Genomic DNA, 23,179 nt, shown 5'->3' with positions numbered 1-23,179 from the left:
ACAACATGATTCAATGAATAAAATGATAGAGATTTTCTTTATCATTGAGCTTTATTCTTTTCCTGAACTTAAGGTTATTTCAGGTACTTCAGGGCTCCAGAGCTTGCCAGGAGACGCACATGTCCAAGAAGGCCAGTCCCCAGCAGGGAAGCAGGATGGAGCCCCAGGTGCAGGTAGGTCACGGCACGATGGGGGTACTGGGGATGGTCGAAGGCAGGCAGGGAGGCTCGGGCTCAGGCAACGGGGAGGGAAGCATCGGGGTGTATGTGGGGCACAGGTAGGCCAAGGCAGGATGCAGTGAGGGGCGCTGTGTGGGACCCAAGTAGGAAGGGAGGGGAGGGGTGCTTCAGGAGCCAGGGTCGGGCTATCCCCTCCCCCCACCTCCTGCCACCTCCCAAAGCAGCAGCTGAGTCCCTCCTGAGCTCCCTGTCGGACAGGCCCAGCTTTGGCATCTGCGTCCTTGCCCCACGTTGCTACACGGCTCCCCTCATCTGGAGCCCCCGGCCCACTTTCCTTTCCCACCACAGACTGAATGCATCTTTGGACATGTGGCTGGCTCTGGGATGAAATGTTTCCAGGGCACTTCATTGGCACTCTTAACTCGTGTCATAACACACTGAATTGTTTTATAAGTACGTTTAGAAATAGCTCATTCACAAGAATATCAAACTTCCTCACTCTTGGTCAACATTGACAGATTGTAATTTATCTTAGCATGTTATACATACTCCAGTTAAGTATTTTTCCCCCTTTGTCTGTGATCGTCTACAGAGAAAACTGGCCTGCTAGTAGCTGAGAGTCCATCTCTGCCTTTGCTCTTCCATTTTTCCTGAACTTCCCGTGTGGGATAATTTCTCATATTGCTTTCCCTGATCCTAACTTACTTATTATAATTAAGCGGGGTGTAGGAATAGGAATATAGTATAGTTATGAATGTACAATAACATATATTCCATTATTCTAAATTGATTTAAATTTACTTAAAAATTATAGTTGAAGATAGAGAGCCTCATTTGGAAGGGAAGGGGGTCTACAGAATATTTGCTTTTATAAAGGGGGTATTGGGCCTGAAATGATAGCTATGGCCATAAGTTAGCAACGTTTGCTAGGAACTGGGTTGATGTTAACTCTGCTAGTTCTGCTCCATAGATCATAGTCCTTTGTAGATCTATGGTCTATTGTAGACTTTGTGTGTTAGGTGCAGCATTTATCACATTTTATGTACCGCATTATATATATGACATTCAGTAGCTTACCCTTCTAAATGAAAAGATAAAAGGACTATAGATGAGTAGATTCTTAGTGAGCTGTTCCCCGCCCTCTCCCATTCCCACTAATTTGGTTAGAGATAGCCAATACAGAAGATTCTTTAAACATGTGGATGAGGATAGAAACTCAATCCTTAACCATTACACAGTTTCAGGACTGACTTTAAATTAAATTTTAGGCTATCATTAGCAGTGTACCGCTATTCTCAGGTTTCTTTTATAGTCTCTTGTTTCGATGACCTTTTCGTACTTCGGTCTTTGCTTAATTTCATTCAGAGGTAGAAAATACGGTAATTTTTAACAACTCCTTGGTAATTCTGCAAATACAAAGGAACTTTTAAAAAGGCAGATTTAAAAAGAAAAGAATTGATTTGATTCCAAAGCTGGTATTAACATATTTTAATGCAGAGGAAAGATAAGGAGCAAGATGAATCTTAAGGTTATAAGAGGCCCATCAAATTGACCTACATGAGCTCACAGAAGTTACACGTTTCCTAAGGCCAAGGAACTGTTCCATGACCTTGAAGGGTATATTAGTACTTCTATGTAAGTCATTACATTTTCAAACATTGGAACTGCTCAGATTTGGTTCACTGCACAAACCAATCACTTAGAATGTTAAAGAGCATGACTTTGGTCTCCTGGAGACAGCTCTTCTGTGATTGAGCTCTCCTTTGCACGGCCTGTCTACCTTCCTTTTGAATTTTTTTTTCTTGTTGTTGTTGTTTTTTTTTTTTTCCCCTTGTCAGCCTACATTGTGAATGCAACTGATAGAACAAACACCAACACCTAACACTGGAAACTCTCTCCTCTGAACTCATTTGAAACACATGCTGAGGTTCTCAATCGGCAAGTTTTATAAAATGTCAGAACGTTTTATTAGAGTTGGGAGTGATTGTTGGACTCATAATAATCACACAGGGAGCTTAAGAAAATACTAATGCCTCAGCCCCACCTTCAGAAATTCTGAATTAACTTGTCTGGGGAAGGCTGCAGGCCCCTATGTTTTTAAAATGTTTTCCAAGCAATTTGAATGTCCAGCCAATTGGAGAACCACTGGGCTAGTCCCATGCGATCAGATAAAAACAGAAATTCATATAGGATTGGACATAGCAAAGGGCACAAAACTAGACATCAGAATAGCTGAGACTAAACACTGACGGCGCCGGCCCTCCCCGCCCCGCAGAGGCCCGCGCGGCCTCCCTCCGCCGCGGGGACCCGGGGTGGCAGCCGCCGCAACCCCCGTCCTTCCCGCGCCCCGCGCCCTGCCGCCGCCGCCGCCGCCGCCGCCGCCGCCGCCGCAGCCCGCACTCACCTCAGGGGCGCAACCGGCACAGCCGGCCGTCGGCCTCGTTCCCGCCGAAGCGTCTCGGTGCGGTACTCACTGCGCGGGCCGGTTCTTCCCCGGCGGTCGCAGGGGGTTCAGGGATGGGGGGGCGGGGAACGGCCGTCACACGAGCAACGAACCGAAGCGCCGCCTGGTGGCATTTTCCACAGGCCGGCGCCACCGCAGCCGCCTTGGGTCCGCACAGCCCCCTGCCGGCCGCAGCTCTTGCTGTCTCGCCCAGCCGACAAGCCTCCGCGGACAAGGGAGGGAGCCGCGGCGCGAGTCGGAGGCCGGGCGGGGGTGTGCGCAGACTCTTTCCTCTGGGGACTGCGCGCATGCGCACCAGCGGGGCGGGACCCGCGGCCCCTGCGTGGGGGCGGGACCCGCGGCCGCTGCGAGGGGGCCGGCCCCGCCCAGGGGCGCTGGTCCGGCTCAGCCAATCGCGAGCGCCGGGTACCTCTTGGCGCGGGCGATTTGAATGGTTCGCGGCCGCCCGAGGTGGCGGCAGGTGGGCACGCCGCTGCCCTTTTGGGAGCTTCTCTGAGATCGGGAGGGGAACCCGCCCCTCGTCCTTTCGCCGGAGCCCCACCCTCCCCATGCCGCGGGACTGGCGAAAAAAAAAACAGCTGGGAAAGTAAAACAACACTGACTTCAGGATAACGGTTACCTCTTTGGATGCAAAGAAGGGAATGGGATAAAGGAAAGGTGAAAAAGAAACTTCAAGCATTTGTATACGATCTGATTTCTGAAAAGAAAGATTTTTAAATGCTAACGTTTTGCCACAATGCGTCAACGTTTTAAAGAAATATAATGTTAATATGTAATTTTATTATATAAAAACCCAAAATATAGCCATGCATATGCACAGAGATATGCATATTTTATATGTAAACATAAACAACATGATTCAATGAATAAAATGATAGAGATTTTCTTTATCATTGAGCTTTATTCTTTTCCTGAACTTAAGGTTATTTCAGGTACTTCAGGGCTCCAGAGCTTGCCAGGAGACGCACATGTCCAAGAAGGCCAGTCCCCAGCAGGGAAGCAGGATGGAGCCCCAGGTGCAGGTAGGTCACGGCACGATGGGGGTACTGGGGATGGTCGAAGGCAGGCAGGGAGGCTCGGGCTCAGGCAACGGGGAGGGAAGCATCGGGGTGTATGTGGGGCACAGGTAGGCCAAGGCAGGATGCAGTGAGGGGCGCTGTGTGGGACCCAAGTAGGAAGGGAGGGGAGGGGTGCTTCAGGAGCCAGGGTCGGGCTATCCCCTCCCCCCACCTCCTGCCACCTCCCAAAGCAGCAGCTGAGTCCCTCCTGAGCTCCCTGTCGGACAGGCCCAGCTTTGGCATCTGCGTCCTTGCCCCACGTTGCTACACGGCTCCCCTCATCTGGAGCCCCCGGCCCACTTTCCTTTCCCACCACAGACTGAATGCATCTTTGGACATGTGGCTGGCTCTGGGATGAAATGTTTCCAGGGCACTTCATTGGCACTCTTAACTCGTGTCATAACACACTGAATTGTTTTATAAGTACGTTTAGAAATAGCTCATTCACAAGAATATCAAACTTCCTCACTCTTGGTCAACATTGACAGATTGTAATTTATCTTAGCATGTTATACATACTCCAGTTAAGTATTTTTCCCCCTTTGTCTGTGATCGTCTACAGAGAAAACTGGCCTGCTAGTAGCTGAGAGTCCATCTCTGCCTTTGCTCTTCCATTTTTCCTGAACTTCCCGTGTGGGATAATTTCTCATATTGCTTTCCCTGATCCTAACTTACTTATTATAATTAAGCGGGGTGTAGGAATAGGAATATAGTATAGTTGTGAATGTACAATAACATATATTCCATTATTCTAAATTGATTTAAATTTACTTAAAAATTATAGTTGAAGATAGAGAGCCTCATTTGGAAGGGAAGGGGGTCTACAGAATATTTGCTTTTATAAAGGGGGTATTGGGCCTGAAATGATAGCTATGGCCATAAGTTAGCAACGTTTGCTAGGAACTGGGTTGATGTTAACTCTGCTAGTTCTGCTCCATAGATCATAGTCCTTTGTAGATCTATGGTCTATTGTAGACTTTGTGTGTTAGGTGCAGCATTTATCACATTTTATGTACCGCATTATATATATGACATTCAGTAGCTTACCCTTCTAAATGAAAAGATAAAAGGACTATAGATGAGTAGATTCTTAGTGAGCTGTTCCCCGCCCTCTCCCATTCCCACTAATTTGGTTAGAGATAGCCAATACAGAAGATTCTTTAAACATGTGGATGAGGATAGAAACTCAATCCTTAACCATTACACAGTTTCAGGACTGACTTTAAATTAAATTTTAGGCTATCATTAGCAGTGTACCGCTATTCTCAGGTTTCTTTTATAGTCTCTTGTTTCGATGACCTTTTCGTACTTCGGTCTTTGCTTAATTTCATTCAGAGGTAGAAAATACGGTAATTTTTAACAACTCCTTGGTAATTCTGCAAATACAAAGGAACTTTTAAAAAGGCAGATTTAAAAAGAAAAGAATTGATTTGATTCCAAAGCTGGTATTAACATATTTTAATGCAGAGGAAAGATAAGGAGCAAGATGAATCTTAAGGTTATAAGAGGCCCATCAAATTGACCTACATGAGCTCACAGAAGTTACACGTTTCCTAAGGCCAAGGAACTGTTCCATGACCTTGAAGGGTATATTAGTACTTCTATGTAAGTCATTACATTTTCAAACATTGGAACTGCTCAGATTTGGTTCACTGCACAAACCAATCACTTAGAATGTTAAAGAGCATGACTTTGGTCTCCTGGAGACAGCTCTTCTGTGATTGAGCTCTCCTTTGCACGGCCTGTCTACCTTCCTTTTGAATTTTTTTTTCTTGTTGTTGTTGTTTTTTTTTTTTTCCCCTTGTCAGCCTACATTGTGAATGCAACTGATAGAACAAACACCAACACCTAACACTGGAAACTCTCTCCTCTGAACTCATTTGAAACACATGCTGAGGTTCTCAATCGGCAAGTTTTATAAAATGTCAGAACGTTTTATTAGAGTTGGGAGTGATTGTTGGACTCATAATAATCACACAGGGAGCTTAAGAAAATACTAATGCCTCAGCCCCACCTTCAGAAATTCTGAATTAACTTGTCTGGGGAAGGCTGCAGGCCCCTATGTTTTTAAAATGTTTTCCAAGCAATTTGAATGTCCAGCCAATTGGAGAACCACTGGGCTAGTCCCATGCGATCAGATAAAAACAGAAATTCATATAGGATTGGACATAGCAAAGGGCACAAAACTAGACATCAGAATAGCTGAGACTAAACACTGACGGCGCCGGCCCTCCCCGCCCCGCAGAGGCCCGCGCGGCCTCCCTCCGCCGCGGGGACCCGGGGTGGCAGCCGCCGCAACCCCCGTCCTTCCCGCGCCCCGCGCCCTGCCGCCGCCGCCGCCGCCGCCGCCGCCGCCGCCGCAGCCCGCACTCACCTCAGGGGCGCAACCGGCACAGCCGGCCGTCGGCCTCGTTCCCGCCGAAGCGTCTCGGTGCGGTACTCACTGCGCGGGCCGGTTCTTCCCCGGCGGTCGCAGGGGGTTCAGGGATGGGGGGGCGGGGAACGGCCGTCACACGAGCAACGAACCGAAGCGCCGCCTGGTGGCATTTTCCACAGGCCGGCGCCACCGCAGCCGCCTTGGGTCCGCACAGCCCCCTGCCGGCCGCAGCTCTTGCTGTCTCGCCGAGCCGACAAGCCTCCGCGGACAGGGGAGGGAGCCGCGGCGCGAGTCGGAGGCCGGGCGGGGGTGTGCGCAGACTCTTTCCTCTGGGGACTGCGCGCATGCGCACCAGCGGGGCGGGACCCGCGGCCCCTGCGTGGGGGCGGGACCCGCGGCCGCTGCGAGGGGGCCGGCCCCGCCCAGGGGCGCTGGTCCGGCTCAGCCAATCGCGAGCGCCGGGTACCTCTTGGCGCGGGCGATTTGAATGGTTCGCGGCCGCCCGAGGTGGCGGCAGGTGGGCACGCCGCTGCCCTTTTGGGAGCTTCTCTGAGATCGGGAGGGGAACCCGCCCCTCGTCCTTTCGCCGGAGCCCCACCCTCCCCATGCCGCGGGACTGGCGAAAAAAAAAACAGCTGGGAAAGTAAAACAACACTGACTTCAGGATAACGGTTACCTCTTTGGATGCAAAGAAGGGAATGGGATAAAGGAAAGGTGAAAAAGAAACTTCAAGCATTTGTATACGATCTGATTTCTGAAAAGAAAGATTTTTAAATGCTAACGTTTTGCCACAATGCGTCAACGTTTTAAAGAAATATAATGTTAATATGTAATTTTATTATATAAAAACCCAAAATATAGCCATGCATATGCACAGAGATATGCATATTTTATATGTAAACATAAACAACATGATTCAATGAATAAAATGATAGAGATTTTCTTTATCATTGAGCTTTATTCTTTTCCTGAACTTAAGGTTATTTCAGGTACTTCAGGGCTCCAGAGCTTGCCAGGAGACGCACATGTCCAAGAAGGCCAGTCCCCAGCAGGGAAGCAGGATGGAGCCCCAGGTGCAGGTAGGTCACGGCACGATGGGGGTACTGGGGATGGTCGAAGGCAGGCAGGGAGGCTCGGGCTCAGGCAACGGGGAGGGAAGCATCGGGGTGTATGTGGGGCACAGGTAGGCCAAGGCAGGATGCAGTGAGGGGCGCTGTGTGGGACCCAAGTAGGAAGGGAGGGGAGGGGTGCTTCAGGAGCCAGGGTCGGGCTATCCCCTCCCCCCACCTCCTGCCACCTCCCAAAGCAGCAGCTGAGTCCCTCCTGAGCTCCCTGTCGGACAGGCCCAGCTTTGGCATCTGCGTCCTTGCCCCACGTTGCTACACGGCTCCCCTCATCTGGAGCCCCCGGCCCACTTTCCTTTCCCACCACAGACTGAATGCATCTTTGGACATGTGGCTGGCTCTGGGATGAAATGTTTCCAGGGCACTTCATTGGCACTCTTAACTCGTGTCATAACACACTGAATTGTTTTATAAGTACGTTTAGAAATAGCTCATTCACAAGAATATCAAACTTCCTCACTCTTGGTCAACATTGACAGATTGTAATTTATCTTAGCATGTTATACATACTCCAGTTAAGTATTTTTCCCCCTTTGTCTGTGATCGTCTACAGAGAAAACTGGCCTGCTAGTAGCTGAGAGTCCATCTCTGCCTTTGCTCTTCCATTTTTCCTGAACTTCCCGTGTGGGATAATTTCTCATATTGCTTTCCCTGATCCTAACTTACTTATTATAATTAAGCGGGGTGTAGGAATAGGAATATAGTATAGTTATGAATGTACAATAACATATATTCCATTATTCTAAATTGATTTAAATTTACTTAAAAATTATAGTTGAAGATAGAGAGCCTCATTTGGAAGGGAAGGGGGTCTACAGAATATTTGCTTTTATAAAGGGGGTATTGGGCCTGAAATGATAGCTATGGCCATAAGTTAGCAACGTTTGCTAGGAACTGGGTTGATGTTAACTCTGCTAGTTCTGCTCCATAGATCATAGTCCTTTGTAGATCTATGGTCTATTGTAGACTTTGTGTGTTAGGTGCAGCATTTATCACATTTTATGTACCGCATTATATATATGACATTCAGTAGCTTACCCTTCTAAATGAAAAGATAAAAGGACTATAGATGAGTAGATTCTTAGTGAGCTGTTCCCCGCCCTCTCCCATTCCCACTAATTTGGTTAGAGATAGCCAATACAGAAGATTCTTTAAACATGTGGATGAGGATAGAAACTCAATCCTTAACCATTACACAGTTTCAGGACTGACTTTAAATTAAATTTTAGGCTATCATTAGCAGTGTACCGCTATTCTCAGGTTTCTTTTATAGTCTCTTGTTTCGATGACCTTTTCGTACTTCGGTCTTTGCTTAATTTCATTCAGAGGTAGAAAATACGGTAATTTTTAACAACTCCTTGGTAATTCTGCAAATACAAAGGAACTTTTAAAAAGGCAGATTTAAAAAGAAAAGAATTGATTTGATTCCAAAGCTGGTATTAACATATTTTAATGCAGAGGAAAGATAAGGAGCAAGATGAATCTTAAGGTTATAAGAGGCCCATCAAATTGACCTACATGAGCTCACAGAAGTTACACGTTTCCTAAGGCCAAGGAACTGTTCCATGACCTTGAAGGGTATATTAGTACTTCTATGTAAGTCATTACATTTTCAAACATTGGAACTGCTCAGATTTGGTTCACTGCACAAACCAATCACTTAGAATGTTAAAGAGCATGACTTTGGTCTCCTGGAGACAGCTCTTCTGTGATTGAGCTCTCCTTTGCACGGCCTGTCTACCTTCCTTTTGAATTTTTTTTTCTTGTTGTTGTTGTTTTTTTTTTTTTCCCCTTGTCAGCCTACATTGTGAATGCAACTGATAGAACAAACACCAACACCTAACACTGGAAACTCTCTCCTCTGAACTCATTTGAAACACATGCTGAGGTTCTCAATCGGCAAGTTTTATAAAATGTCAGAACGTTTTATTAGAGTTGGGAGTGATTGTTGGACTCATAATAATCACACAGGGAGCTTAAGAAAATACTAATGCCTCAGCCCCACCTTCAGAAATTCTGAATTAACTTGTCTGGGGAAGGCTGCAGGCCCCTATGTTTTTAAAATGTTTTCCAAGCAATTTGAATGTCCAGCCAATTGGAGAACCACTGGGCTAGTCCCATGCGATCAGATAAAAACAGAAATTCATATAGGATTGGACATAGCAAAGGGCACAAAACTAGACATCAGAATAGCTGAGACTAAACACTGACGGCGCCGGCCCTCCCCGCCCCGCAGAGGCCCGCGCGGCCTCCCTCCGCCGCGGGGACCCGGGGTGGCAGCCGCCGCAACCCCCGTCCTTCCCGCGCCCCGCGCCCTGCCGCCGCCGCCGCCGCCGCCGCCGCCGCAGCCAGCACTCACCTCAGGGGCGCAACCGGCACAGCCGGCCGTCGGCCTCGTTCCCGCCGAAGCGTCTCGGTGCGGTACTCACTGCGCGGGCCGGTTCTTCCCCGGCGGTCGCAGGGGGTTCAGGGATGGGGGGGCGGGGAACGGCCGTCACACGAGCAACGAACCGAAGCGCCGCCTGGTGGCATTTTCCACAGGCCGGCGCCACCGCAGCCGCCTTGGGTCCGCACAGCCCCCTGCCGGCCGCAGCTCTTGCTGTCTCGCCCAGCCGACAAGCCTCCGCGGACAAGGGAGGGAGCCGCGGCGCGAGTCGGAGGCCGGGCGGGGGTGTGCGCAGACTCTTTCCTCTGGGGACTGCGCGCATGCGCACCAGCGGGGCGGGACCCGCGGCCCCTGCGTGGGGGCGGGACCCGCGGCCGCTGCGAGGGCGCCGGCCCCGCCCAGGGGCGCTGGTCCGGCTCAGCCAATCGCGAGCGCCGGGTACCTCTTGGCGCGGGCGATTTAAATGGTTCGCGGCCGCCCGAGGTGGCGGCAGGTGGGCACGCCGCTGCCCTTTTGGGAGCTTCTCTGAGATCGGGAGGGGAACCCGCCCCTCGTCCTTTCGCCGGAGCCCCACCCTCCCCAGGCCGCGGGACTGGCGAAAAAAAAAACAGCTGGGAAAGTAAAACAACACTGACTTCAGGATAACGGTTACCTCTTTGGATGCAAAGAAGGGAATGGGATAAAGGAAAGGTGAAAAAGAAACTTCAAGCATTTGTATACGATCTGATTTCTGAAAAGAAAGATTTTTAAATGCTAACGTTTTGCCACAATGCGTCAACGTTTTAAAGAAATAAAATGTTAATATGTAATTTTATTACATAAAAACCCAAAATATAGCCATGCATATGCACAGAGATATGCATATTTTATATGTAAACATAAACAACATGATTCAATGAATAAAATGATAGAGATTTTCTTTATCATTGAGCTTTATTCTTTTCCTGAACTTAAGGTTATTTCAGGTACTTCAGGGCTCCAGAGCTTGCCAGGAGACGCACATGTCCAAGAAGGCCAGTCCCCAGCAGGGAAGCAGGATGGAGCCCCAGGTGCAGGTAGGTCACGGCACGATGGGGGTTCTGGGGATGGTCGAAGGCAGGCAGGGAGGCTCGGGGTCAGGCAACGGGGAGGGAAGCATCGGGGTGTATGTGGGGCACAGGTAGGCCAAGGCAGGATGCAGTGAGGGGCGCTGTGTGGAACCCAAGTAGGAAGGGAGGGGAGGGGTGCTTCAGGAGCCAGGGTCGGGCTATCCCCTCCCCCCACCTCCTGCCACCTCCCAAAGCAGCAGCTGAGTCCCTCCTGAGCTCCCTGTCGGACAGGCCCAGCTTTGGCATCTGCGTCCTTGCCCCAAGTTGCTACACGGCTCCCCTCATCTGGAGCCCCCGGCCCACTTTTCTTTCCCACCACAGACTGAATGCATCTTTGGACATGTGGCTGGCTCTGGGATGAAATGTTTCCAGGGCACTTCATTGGCACTCTTAACTCGTGTCATAACACACTGAATTGGTTTATAAGTACGTTTATAAATAGCTCATTCACAGGAATATCAAACTTCCTCACTCTTGGTCAACATTGACAGATTGTAATTTATCTTAGCATGTTATACATACTCCAGTTAAGTATTTTTCCCCCTTTGTCTGTGATCGTCTACAGAGAAAACTGGCCTGCTAGTAGCTGAGAGTCCATCTCTGCCTTTGCTCTTTCATTTTTCCTGAACTTCCCGTGTGGGATAATTTCTCATATTGCTTTCCCTGATCCTAACTTACTTATTATAATTAAGAGGGGTGTAGGAATAGGAATATAGTATAGTTATGAATGTACAATAACATATATTCCATTATTCTAAATTGATTTAAATTTACTTAAAAATTATAGTTGAAGATAGAGTGCCTCGTTTGGAAGGGAAGGGGGTCTACACAATATTTGCTTTTATAACGGGGGTATTGGGCCTGAAATGATAGCTATGGCCATAAGTTAGCAACGTTTGCTAGGAACTGGGTTGATGTTAACTCTGCTAGTTCTGATCCATAGATCACAGTCCTTTGTAGATCTATGGTCTATTGTAGACTTTGTGTGTTAGGTGCAGCATTTATCACATTTTATGTACCGCATTATATATATGACATTCAGTAGCTTACCCTTCTAAATGAAAAGATAAAAGGACTATAGATGAGTAGATTCTTAGTGAGCTGTTCCCCGCCCTCTCCCATTCCCACTAATTTGGTTAGAGATAGCCAATACAGAAGATTCTTTAAACATGTGGATGAGGATAGAAACTCAATCCTTAACCATTACACAGTTTCAGGACTGACTTTAAATTAAATTTTAGGCTATCATTAGCAGTGTACCGCTATTCTCAGGTTTCTTTTATAGTCTCTTGTTTCGATGACCTTTTCGTACTTCGGTCTTTGCTTAATTTCATTCAGAGGTAGAAAATACGGTAATTTTTAACAACTCCTTGGTAATTCTGCAAATACAAAGGAACTTTTAAAAAGGCAGATTTAAAAAGAAAAGAATTGATTTGATTCCAAAGCTGGTATTAACATATTTTAATGCAGAGGAAAGATAAGGAGCAAGATGAATCTTAAGTTTATAAGAGGCCCATCAAATTGACCTACATGAGCTCACAGAAGTTACACGTTTCCTAAGGCCAAGGAACTGTTTCATGACCTTGAAGGGTATATTAGTATTTCTATGTAAGTCATTACATTTTCAAACATTGGAACTGCTCAGATTTGGTTCACTGCACAAACCAATCACTTAGAATGTTAAAGAGCATGACTTTGGTCTCCTGGAGACAGCTCTTCTGTGATTGAGCTCTCCTTTGCACGGCCTGTCTACCTTCCCTTTGAATTTTTTTTTCTTGTTGTTGTTTTGTTTTTTTTTTCCCCTTCTCAGCCTACATTGTGAATGCAACTGATAGAACAAACACCAACACCTAACACTGGAAACTCTCTCCTCTGAACTCATTTGAAACACATGCTGAGGTTCTCAATCGGCAAGTTTTATAAAATGTCAGAACGTTTTATTAGAGTTGGGAGTGATTGTTGGACTCATAATAATCACACAGGGAGCTTAAGAAAATACTAATGCCTCAGCCCCACCTGCAGAAATTCTGAATTAACTTGTCTGGGGAAGGCTGCAGGCCCCTATGTTTTTAAAAAGTTTTCCAAGCAATTTGAATGTCCAGCCAATTGGAGAACCACTGGGCTAGTCCCATGCGATCAGATAAAAACAGAAATTCATATAGGATTGGACATAGCAAAGGGCACAAAACTAGACATCAGAATAGCTGAGACTAAACACTGACAGCGCCGGCCCTCCCCGCCCCGCAGAGGCCCGCGCGGCCTCCCTCCGCCGCGGGGACCCGGGGTGGCAGCCGCCGCAACCCCCGTCCTTCCCGCGCCCCGCGCCCTGACGCCGCCGCCGCCGCCGCCGCCGCAGCCCGCACTCACCTCAGGGGCGCAACCGGCACAGCCGGCCGTCGGCCTCGTTCCTGCCGAAGCGTCTCGGTGCGGTACTCACTGCGCGGGCCGGTTCTTCCCCGGCGGTCGCAGGGGGTTCAGGGATGGGGGGACGGGGAACGGCCGTCACACGAGCAACGAACCGAAGCGCCGCCTGGTGGCATTTTTCACAGGCCGGCGCCACCGCAGCCGCCTTGGGTCCGCACAGCCCCCTGCCGGCCGCAGCTCTTGCTGTCTCGCCCAGCCGACAAGCCTCCGCGGACAACGGAGGGAGCCGCGGCGCGAGTCGGAGGCCGGGCGGGGGTGTGCGCAGACTCTTCCTCTGGGGACTGCGCGCATGCGCACCAGCGGGGCGGGACCCGCGGCCCCTGCGTGGGGGCGGGACCCGCGGCCGCTGCGAGGGGGCCGGCCCCGCCCAGGGGCGCTGGTCCGGCTCAGCCAATCGCGAGCGCCGGGTACCTCTTGCCGCGGGCGATTTGAATGGTTCGCGGCCGCCCGAGGTGGTGGCAGGTGGGCACGCCGCTGCCCTTTTGGGAGCTTCTCTGAGATCGGGAGGGGAACCCGCCCCTCGTCCTTTCGCCGGAGCCCCACCCTCCCCAGGCCGCGGGACTGGCGAAAAAAAAAACAGCTGGGAAAGTAAAACAACACTGACTTCAGGATAACGGTTACCTCTTTGGATGCAAAGAAGGGAATGGGATAAAGGAAAGGTGAAAAAGAAACTTCAAGCATTTGATTCGATCTGATTTCTGAAAAGAAAGATTTTTAAATGCTAACGTTTTGCCACAATGCGTCAATGTTTTAAAGAAATAAAATGTTAATATGTAATTTTATTACATAAAAACCCAAAATATAGCCATGCATATGCACACAGATATGCATATTTTATATGTAAACATAAACAACATGATTCAATGAATAAAATGATAGAGATTTTATCATTGATCTTTATTCTTTTCCTGAACTTACGGTTATTTCAGGTACTTCAGGGCTCCAGAGCTTCCCTGGAGCTTACCCGTCGTAGGCTATCCAGCCATCCATACTGGACACATTGACTACGCCGTCTCTGGTCCAGCCGGCTGTGCCTGTCTTAGGTTGTCCTCCTCTGAGGATGTTACCCGTCATTGGCTATCCAGCCGTCCATGCTGGACACATTGAGTACGGAATCTCTTGTCCAGCCGGCTGTGCCTGTCTTAGGTTGTCCTCCTCTGAGGATCTTACCCGTCATTGGCTAGCCAGCCGTCCAAGCTGGACACACTGAGTAGGCCATCTCTTATCCAGCCAGCTATCTGACATTTCTCACAGCTTGTTTATCAGTTCAGCCCATGGCTTCTTCTCTACAGCCTTCAGGCAGGGCCTACAGTTTCCTGATAGCCAATTCTTCCCTAATATCAACAACCACCCATCGTTTATACTTTTCTTGCCTTTTGCCTTTTGCCTTTATGCCTCAGGACACCAGCTCAACTCACCTTCCAGAAATTGAACTTGCCTGTCCTCCACTCTGATACCTCAAAGAGACCTCAGCTTTGTCTCAAGACTCAGCTGTCTCTACCATCTGACATCTCTTGATCTAGCCAGGGCTAAAAATCCCAACTGTGACATTTAGAAATGGGATAAAGTTGGGAAGGATGATAAAGCTGGAGAAAGGAATTAACATTTGTTTTTCCCCCACTATGTGCCTGGCTCTGGGCCCGGCCCTGACACATCAGATCTTTCAACTCTACTTCTGAAGAACACCAGGGAGGCTGGAGATGATACTTCCACTATCTGTGACTTTGGGTTAGGAAATAACTCTCTTCATCCAGATCCCAAGTGTTTTCATTCATGAAAACTAATCCACTTCCTTGAATTACTGATTTTCAGTTGCAGGTCTGAGAATTGATGAATATCTCTAATGAAAATTTGACCCATCTACAACAAAATAAGAAAAATAAGGGCAACAAAACGCATTTATCCATAGGCTAAAATAGTCTATGTAAAGGGTTATCCTTTGTTCTCAGACCACAGTGCAACAATATGTTAAGATGGAGTAAAGTGATTCCTTATTGGAAAAGTTGCATACAGCCAAAATTATCCTTCAAAATTTCTTATGAAGGTACACAAATGAAGTCCAAGCCAATCACAGCCTAATTTTCCTACAGCATGGAATAGATTGCTAATCCTATGGTTGAGTGTATCTGATGAAATAATTGGGCTCCCTTTAAGTGTCATGATGTTTTTAAAAACAAACCTCTTAAAGACCTGAATGGCACATAGCTGAGGGACATGGGGCTGTAGACTCAGGGGAACAGAAGATTCGCTGCACACCCAGACCTGCTAGGAGAAGGGAAGATCCACACCTTCCATGCCTTCATCAGTCCAGAGTACGTGCTCAGTAAGTGGAACCAAAACTGCTGACAGACTGTCCCACACTCTTTAAGGCGTGTACTTTTGAACGTATATGGTTGAAGAGAAGTCACAAAAGTTAAATGGCTGTATGACACTTTGTCCTTCCATTGTTGTCTTTTAGTTTTTGGTGGGGGGAAAAAACAAACAAACAAACAAACAAAAAACCTTCCTTTCATGACATGAGGTTGAGATCAAATAAAACTTTTAGTAAAAAAGGAGTTGGAAAAATAAAACATTGGCAGTCTTGTATCAATCTCCAAACCCTTTTAAAGGATACTTGTTTGTGAAATTCAGATCTCTGAATCTGCAAGTTATAAACTTAATATTAGAATAGTAAGCAGCTGCCATAGGAAACAGAGGGGGGAAAAGTTGCAGCCAATATCCTAAGGTCAAACCTGGATTCCTAAAGAAATGATCCATCTAAAGACTTTTTTTTTCAAAAGTGCTGAATTTAAACACCATTACTTTTAACCTATTTTTCTAACTTTCCATGGTTCCTTCTCATAGCATAGTTGAAAATTTAGCAAAAGAATAGATTTACCATGTCAAAATCTAGTTCTCACCCCACTCAGATAAACCTACTCCACTCCACCTCAAACTCCACATTTAGCCCCTCAGCCAAAACCTCAGAGTCATTCTTGTATGTTCCTTCTCCTTCACCCACTTCCAATCCAACAGAGAATCTTGCCCATTCTCTCCTTAAACCGGATCCAGATCCCAACACCTGCTCACCACCTCCAAACCACCAGGGACTGTGCAGATTATCACAACAGCTTCCTCACTGGCCTTGCTGGTTCAACCCTCATCTACTGTCAGCACAGCAGCCTCAGCACTTCTACTAATGCTTAAGTTAGATCAACATTTATCTGCTCAAAACCTAAAAGTGGCTCCACATCATTCAGAATCCCAAGTTCTTACTCTGGCCAACAAGAGTGACTTGTCCCATGTATCTCACTTACTTCTCTGACCTCATCTCTTGCTGTTACTGTTTCATGAACTTGGGACAGTGTCTGGCAGAAGGCAGCTGTTAGACAACGGGTATCGGGCTCTGTTATCACTAGCATTATTTCCATTACTGCTACTGCTACTCCCAGCACTGTTTTGTCACCCACCACTTGCTCCCCTCCAGCCACACCACCTTTCTTGCTGCCCCCAAACACACAAAGTGGAGTTCTGCCTTTACACTCTGCACTTACTGTTCCCCTTGACAAGAACACCCTTTTTCCCAGATATCATCCAGACCTTTCCAGGCTATCTGCAGGACTTCCTCACTCACCACCTTCAGCTCAAATACTTACTCACTCAGTACGTCCTTCTCTGACCACTCTAGTTTAAAATTGCAACTGCTTCCTCTAACCATGACACCCCATCCCCTTTCCTTGTTTAATTGTTTTCCTTACAGCAACTACCACCTTCTAGTATAATATATAATATCTATTTTTTTGTTGTTTATACTTTGTCTCTATATATTTTAACATAAGTTCCAAGAGGGTAGTGATTTTGTACATTTTGTTTACTTCTGTATACTGGCTAGTACATAATAAATATTTGTTGAACAAATAACATTCAATTATTATATTCAGATCATCAAAAACCACTAAGAATTTACTGAATTTAATATCCATTCATGATATTTTTAAAACTCCTTAGAAAACTAGAAATATTAGAGTATTCTCTCAATCAGACAAAGGTAGCTTTAAAAAAATTCTACAGGTAAGGTAACATTTAATAGTGAAATATTACATTCCTTCCCCCAAGGCTAAGAATTTAACAAGGATATCCACTCTCACCATTTCTATTCAATATGGCACTGGAGGTCTGAGCCAATGAAATAAGGCAAAAAGAAAAAAAGGCATTAATATTATCAAAGATGAAGTTAAACTGTTTTCTTCAAAGATGATGACTCTCTGTGTAGAAAATCCAAAGGAATCTATAAAATGTTAGGACTAGTGAGTGAATTTAACAGTATCACAGGGTATAAAGTCAACACCCCAAAATTCATTTTACTTTTAAAGACTAACAAACACTTGAAATATAAAATTTTAAAATATTTATCTCCTCAAAAAATTAAACACAGGATTACCATATGATTCAGTAATTCCACCTCTCATATGTAAACAAAAGCATTGGAAATAGAGACTTGAACAGGTATCTGTACACCAATCTTCATGGCACCATTATTTATAATAAACAAAAGATGAAAATAATGTCCATCTATACATGACTGGATAAGCAAAATGTGGTATTATATATAGTAGAGTGTTACTATACAGTCTGAGAAAGGAATGAAATTATGACACATGCTACAACATGGACAGGTGTTAAAGGCACTGTGCTAAGTGAAATAAAGCAGAAGGACAAATATTGTATGATTCCATGTATATGAGGTGCCTAAAACAGTCAAATCATACAGACAGAAAGTAGAATGGTAGTTTCCACGGCTAAGCAAGGAAATGGAGAGCTATTGGGTCTGAAACGATAGCTATGGCCATAAGTTAGCAACGTTTGCTAGGAACTGGGTTGATGTTAACTCTGCTAGTTCTGCTCCATAGATCACAGTCCTTTGTAGATCTATGGTCTATTGTAGACTTTGTGTGTTAGGTGCAGCATTTATCACATTTTATGTACCGCATTATATATATGACATTCAGTAGCTTACCCTTCTAAATGAAAAGATAAAAGGACTATAGATGAGTAGATTCTTAGTGAGCTGTTCCCCGCCCTCTCCCATTCCCACTAATTTGGTTAGAGATAGCCAATACAGAAGATTCTTTAAACATGTGGATGAGGATAGAAACTCAATCCTTAACCATTACACAGTTTCAGGACTGACTTTAAATTAAATTTTAGGCTATCATTAGCAGTGTACCGCTATTCTCAGGTTTCTTTTATAGTCTCTTGTTTCGATGACCTTTTCGTACTTCGGTCTTTGCTTAATTTCATTCAGAGGTAGAAAATACGGTAATTTTTAACAACTCCTTGGTAATTCTGCAAATACAGAGGAACTTTTAAAAAGGCAGATTTAAAAAGAAAAGAATTGATTTGATTCCAAAGCTGGTATTAACATATTTTAATGCAGAGGAAAGATAAGGAGCAAGATGAATCTTAAGGTTATAAGAGGCCCATCAAATTGACCTACATGAGCTCACAGAAGTTACACGTTTCCTAAGGCCAAGGAACTGTTTCATGACCTTGAAGGGTATATTAGTATTTCTATGTAAGTCATTACATTTTCAAACATTGGAACTGCTCAGATTTGGTTCACTGCACAAACCAATCACTTAGAATGTGAAAGAGCATGACTTTGGTCTCCTGGAGACAGCTCTTCTGTGATTGAGCTCTCCTTTGCACGGCCTGTCTACCTTCCCTTTGAATTTTTTTTTCTTGTTGTTGTTGTTTTTTTTTTTTTTCCCCTTGTCAGCCTACATTGTGAATGCAACTGATAGAACAAACACCAACACCTAACACTGGAAACTCTCTCCTCTGAACTCATTTGAAACACATGCTGAGGTTCTCAATCGGCAAGTTTTATAAAATGTCAGAACGTTTTATTAGAGTTGGGAGTGATTGTTGGACTCATTATAATCACACAGGGAGCTTAAGAAAATACTAATGCCTCAGCCCCACCTTCAGAAATTCTGAATTAACTTGTCTGGGGAAGGCTGCAGGCCCCTATGTTTTTAAAAAGTTTTCCAAGCAATTTGAATGTCCAGCCAATTGGAGAACCACTGGGCTAGTCCCATGCGATCAGATAAAAACAGAAATTCATATAGGATTGGACATAGCAAAGGGCACAAAACTAGACATCAGAATAGCTGAGACTAAACACTGACGGCGCCGGCCCTCCCCGCCCCGCAGAGGCCCGCCCGGCCTCCCTCCGCCGCGGGGACCCGGGGTGGCAGCCGCCGCAACCCCCGTCCTTCCCGCGCCCCGCGCCCTGCCGCCGCCGCCGCCGCCGCCGCCGCCGCCGCCGCCGCAGCCCGCACTCACCTCAGGGGCGCAACCGGCACAGCCGGCCGTCGGCCTCGTTCCCGCCGAAGCGTCTCGGTGTGGTACTCACTGCGCGGGCCGGTTCTTCCCCGGCGGTCGCAGGGGGTTCAGGGATGGGGGGGCGGGGAACGGCCGTCACACGAGCAACGAACCGAAGCGCCGCCTGGTGGCATTTTCCACAGGCCGGCGCCACCGCAGCCGCCTTGGGTCCGCACAGCCCCCTGCCGGCCGCAGCTCTTGCTGTCTCGCCGAGCCGACAAGCCTCCGCGGACAGGGGAGGGAGCCGCGGCGCGAGTCGGAGGCCGGGCGGGGGTGTGCGCAGACTCTTTCCTCTGGGGACTGCGCGCATGCGCACCAGCGGGGCGGGACCCGCGGCCCCTGCGTGGGGGCGGGACCCGCGGCCGCTGCGAGGGGGCCGGCCCCGCCCAGGGGCGCTGGTCCGGCTCAGCCAATCGCGAGCGCCGGGTACCTCTTGGCGCGGGCGATTTGAATGGTTCGCGGCCGCCCGAGGTGGCGGCAGGTGGGCACGCCGCTGCCCTTTTGGGAGCTTCTCTGAGATCGGGAGGGGAACCCGCCCCTCGTCCTTTCGCCGGAGCCCCACCCTCCCCAGGCCGCGGGACTGGCGAAAAAAAAAAAACAGCTGGGAAAGTAAAACAACACTGACTTCAGGATAACGGTTACCTCTTTGGATGCAAAGAAGGGAATGGGATAAAGGAAAGGTGAAAAAGAAACTTCAAGCATTTGTATACGATCTGATTTCTGAAAAGAAAGATTTTTAAATGCTAACGTTTTGCCACAATGCGTCAATGTTTTAAAGAAATAAAATGTTAATATGTAATTTTATTACATAAAAACCCAAAATATAGCCATGCATATGCACACAGATATGCATACTTTATATGTAAACATAAACAACATGATTCAATGAATAAAATGATAGAGATTTTCTTTATCATTGAGCTTTATTCTTTTCCTGAACTTAAGGTTATTTCAGGTACTTCAGGGCTCCAGAGCTTGCCAGGAGACGCACATGTCCAAGAAGGCCAGTCCCCAGCAGGGAAGCAGGATGGAGCCCCAGGTGCAGGTAGGTCACGGCACGATGGGGGTACTGGGGATGGTCGAAGGCAGGCAGGGAGGCTCGGGCTCAGGCAACGGGGAGGGAAGCATCGGGGTGTATGTGGGGCACAGGTAGGCCAAGGCAGGATGCAGTGAGGGGCGCTGTGTGGGACCCAAGTAGGAAGGGAGGGGAGGGGTGCTTCAGGAGCCAGGGTCGGGCTATCCCCTCCCCCCACCTCCTGCCACCTCCCAAAGCAGCAGCTGAGTCCCTCCTGAGCTCCCTGTCGGACAGGCCCAGCTTTGGCATCTGCGTCCTTGCCCCAAGTTGCTACACGGCTCCCCTCATCTGGAGCCCCCGGCCCACTTTTCTTTCCCACCACAGACTGAATGCATCTTTGGACATGTGGCTGGCTCTGGGATGAAATGTTTCCAGGGCACTTCATTGGCACTCTTAACTCGTGTCATAACACACTGAATTGGTTTATAAGTACGTTTATAAATAGCTCATTCACAGGAATATCAAACTTCCTCACTCTTGGTCAACATTGACAGATTGTAATTTATCTTAGCATGTTATACATACTCCAGTTAAGTATTTTTCCCCCTTTGTCTGTGATCGTCTACAGAGAAAACTGGCCTGCTAGTAGCTGAGAGTCCATCTCTGCCTTTGCTCTTTCATTTTTCCTGAACTTCCCGTGTGGGATAATTTCTCATATTGCTTTCCCTGATCCTAACTTACTTATTATAATTAAGAGGGGTGTAGGAATAGGAATATAGTATAGTTATGAATGTACAATAACATATATTCCATTATTCTAAATTGATTTAAATTTACTTAAAAATTATAGTTGAAGATAGAGTGCCTCGTTTGGAAGGGAAGGGGGTCTACACAATATTTGCTTTTATAACGGGGGTATTGGGCCTGAAATGATAGCTATGGCCATAAGTTAGCAACGTTTGCTAGGAACTGGGTTGATGTTAACTCTGCTAGTTCTGATCCATAGATCACAGTCCTTTGTAGATCTATGGTCTATTGTAGACTTTGTGTGTTAGGTGCAGCATTTATCACATTTTATGTACCGCATTATATATATGACATTCAGTAGCTTACCCTTCTAAATGAAAAGATAAAAGGACTATAGATGAGTAGATTCTTAGTGAGCTGTTCCCCGCCCTCTCCCATTCCCACTAATTTGGTTAGAGATAGCCAATACAGAAGATTCTTTAAACATGTGGATGAGGATAGAAACTCAATCCTTAACCATTACAGTTTCAGGACTGACTTTAAATTAAATTTTAGGCTATCATTAGCAGTGTACCGCTATTCTCAGGTTTCTTTTATAGTCTCTTGTTTCGATGACCTTTTCGTACTTCGGTCTTTGCTTAATTTCATTCAGAGGTAGATAATACGGTAATTTTTAACAACTCCTTGGTAATTCTGCAAATACAAAGGAACTTTTAAAAAGGCAGATTTAAAAAGAAAAGAATTGATTTGATTCCAAAGCTGGTATTAACATATTTTAATGCAGAGGAAAGATAAGGAGCAAGATGAATCTTAAGTTTATAAGAGGCCCATCAAATTGACCTACATGAGCTCACAGAAGTTACACGTTTCCTAAGGCCAAGGAACTGTTTCATGACCTTGAAGGGTATATTAGTATTTCTATGTAAGTCATTACATTTTCAAACATTGGAACTGCTCAGATTTGGTTCACTGCACAAACCAATCACTTAGAATGTTAAAGAGCATGACTTTGGTCTCCTGGAGACAGCTCTTCTGTGATTGAGCTCTCCTTTGCACGGCCTGTCTACCTTCCCTTTGAATTTTTTTTTCTTGTTGTTGTTTTGTTTTTTTTTTTCCCCTTCTCAGCCTACATTGTGAATGCAACTGATAGAACAAACACCAACACCTAACACTGGAAACTCTCTCCTCTGAACTCATTTGAAACACATGCTGAGGTTCTCAATCGGCAAGTTTTATAAAATGTCAGAACGTTTTATTAGAGTTGGGAGTGATTGTTGGACTCATAATAATCACACAGGGAGCTTAAGAAAATACTAATGCCTCAGCCCCACCTGCAGAAATTCTGAATTAACTTGTCTGGGGAAGGCTGCAGGCCCCTATGTTTTTAAAAAGTTTTCCAAGCAATTTGAATGTCCAGCCAATTGGAGAACCACTGGGCTAGTCCCATGCGATCAGATAAAAACAGAAATTCATATAGGATTGGACATAGCAAAGGGCACAAAACTAGACATCAGAATAGCTGAGACTAAACACTGACGGCGCCGGCCCTCCCCGCCCCGCAGAGGCCCGCGCGGCCTCCCTCCGCCGCGGGGACCCGGGGTGGCAGCCGCCGCAACCCCCGTCCTTCCCGCGCCCCGCGCCCTGCCGCCGCCGCCGCCGCCGCCGCCGCCGCCGCCGCAGCCCGCACTCACCTCAGGGGCGCAACCGGCACAGCCGGCCGTCGGCCTCGTTCCCGCCGAAGCGTCTCGGTGCGGTACTCACTGCGCGGGCCGGTTCTTCCCCGGCGGTCGCAGGGGGTTCAGGGATGGGGGGGCGGGGAACGGCCGTCACACGAGCAACGAACCGAAGCGCCGCCTGGTGGCATTTTCCACAGGCCGGCGCCACCGCAGCCGCCTTGGGTCCGCACAGCCCCCTGCCGGCCGCAGCTCTTGCTGTCTCGCCCAGCCGACAA

The sequence above is a fragment of the Camelus bactrianus genome, chromosome 24 (genome assembly GCF_048773025.1).
Source record: "Camelus bactrianus isolate YW-2024 breed Bactrian camel chromosome 24, ASM4877302v1, whole genome shotgun sequence".
NCBI classification, from domain to species: Eukaryota; Metazoa; Chordata; class Mammalia; order Artiodactyla; family Camelidae; genus Camelus; species Camelus bactrianus.
This window is presented reverse-complemented; position numbering follows the sequence as displayed.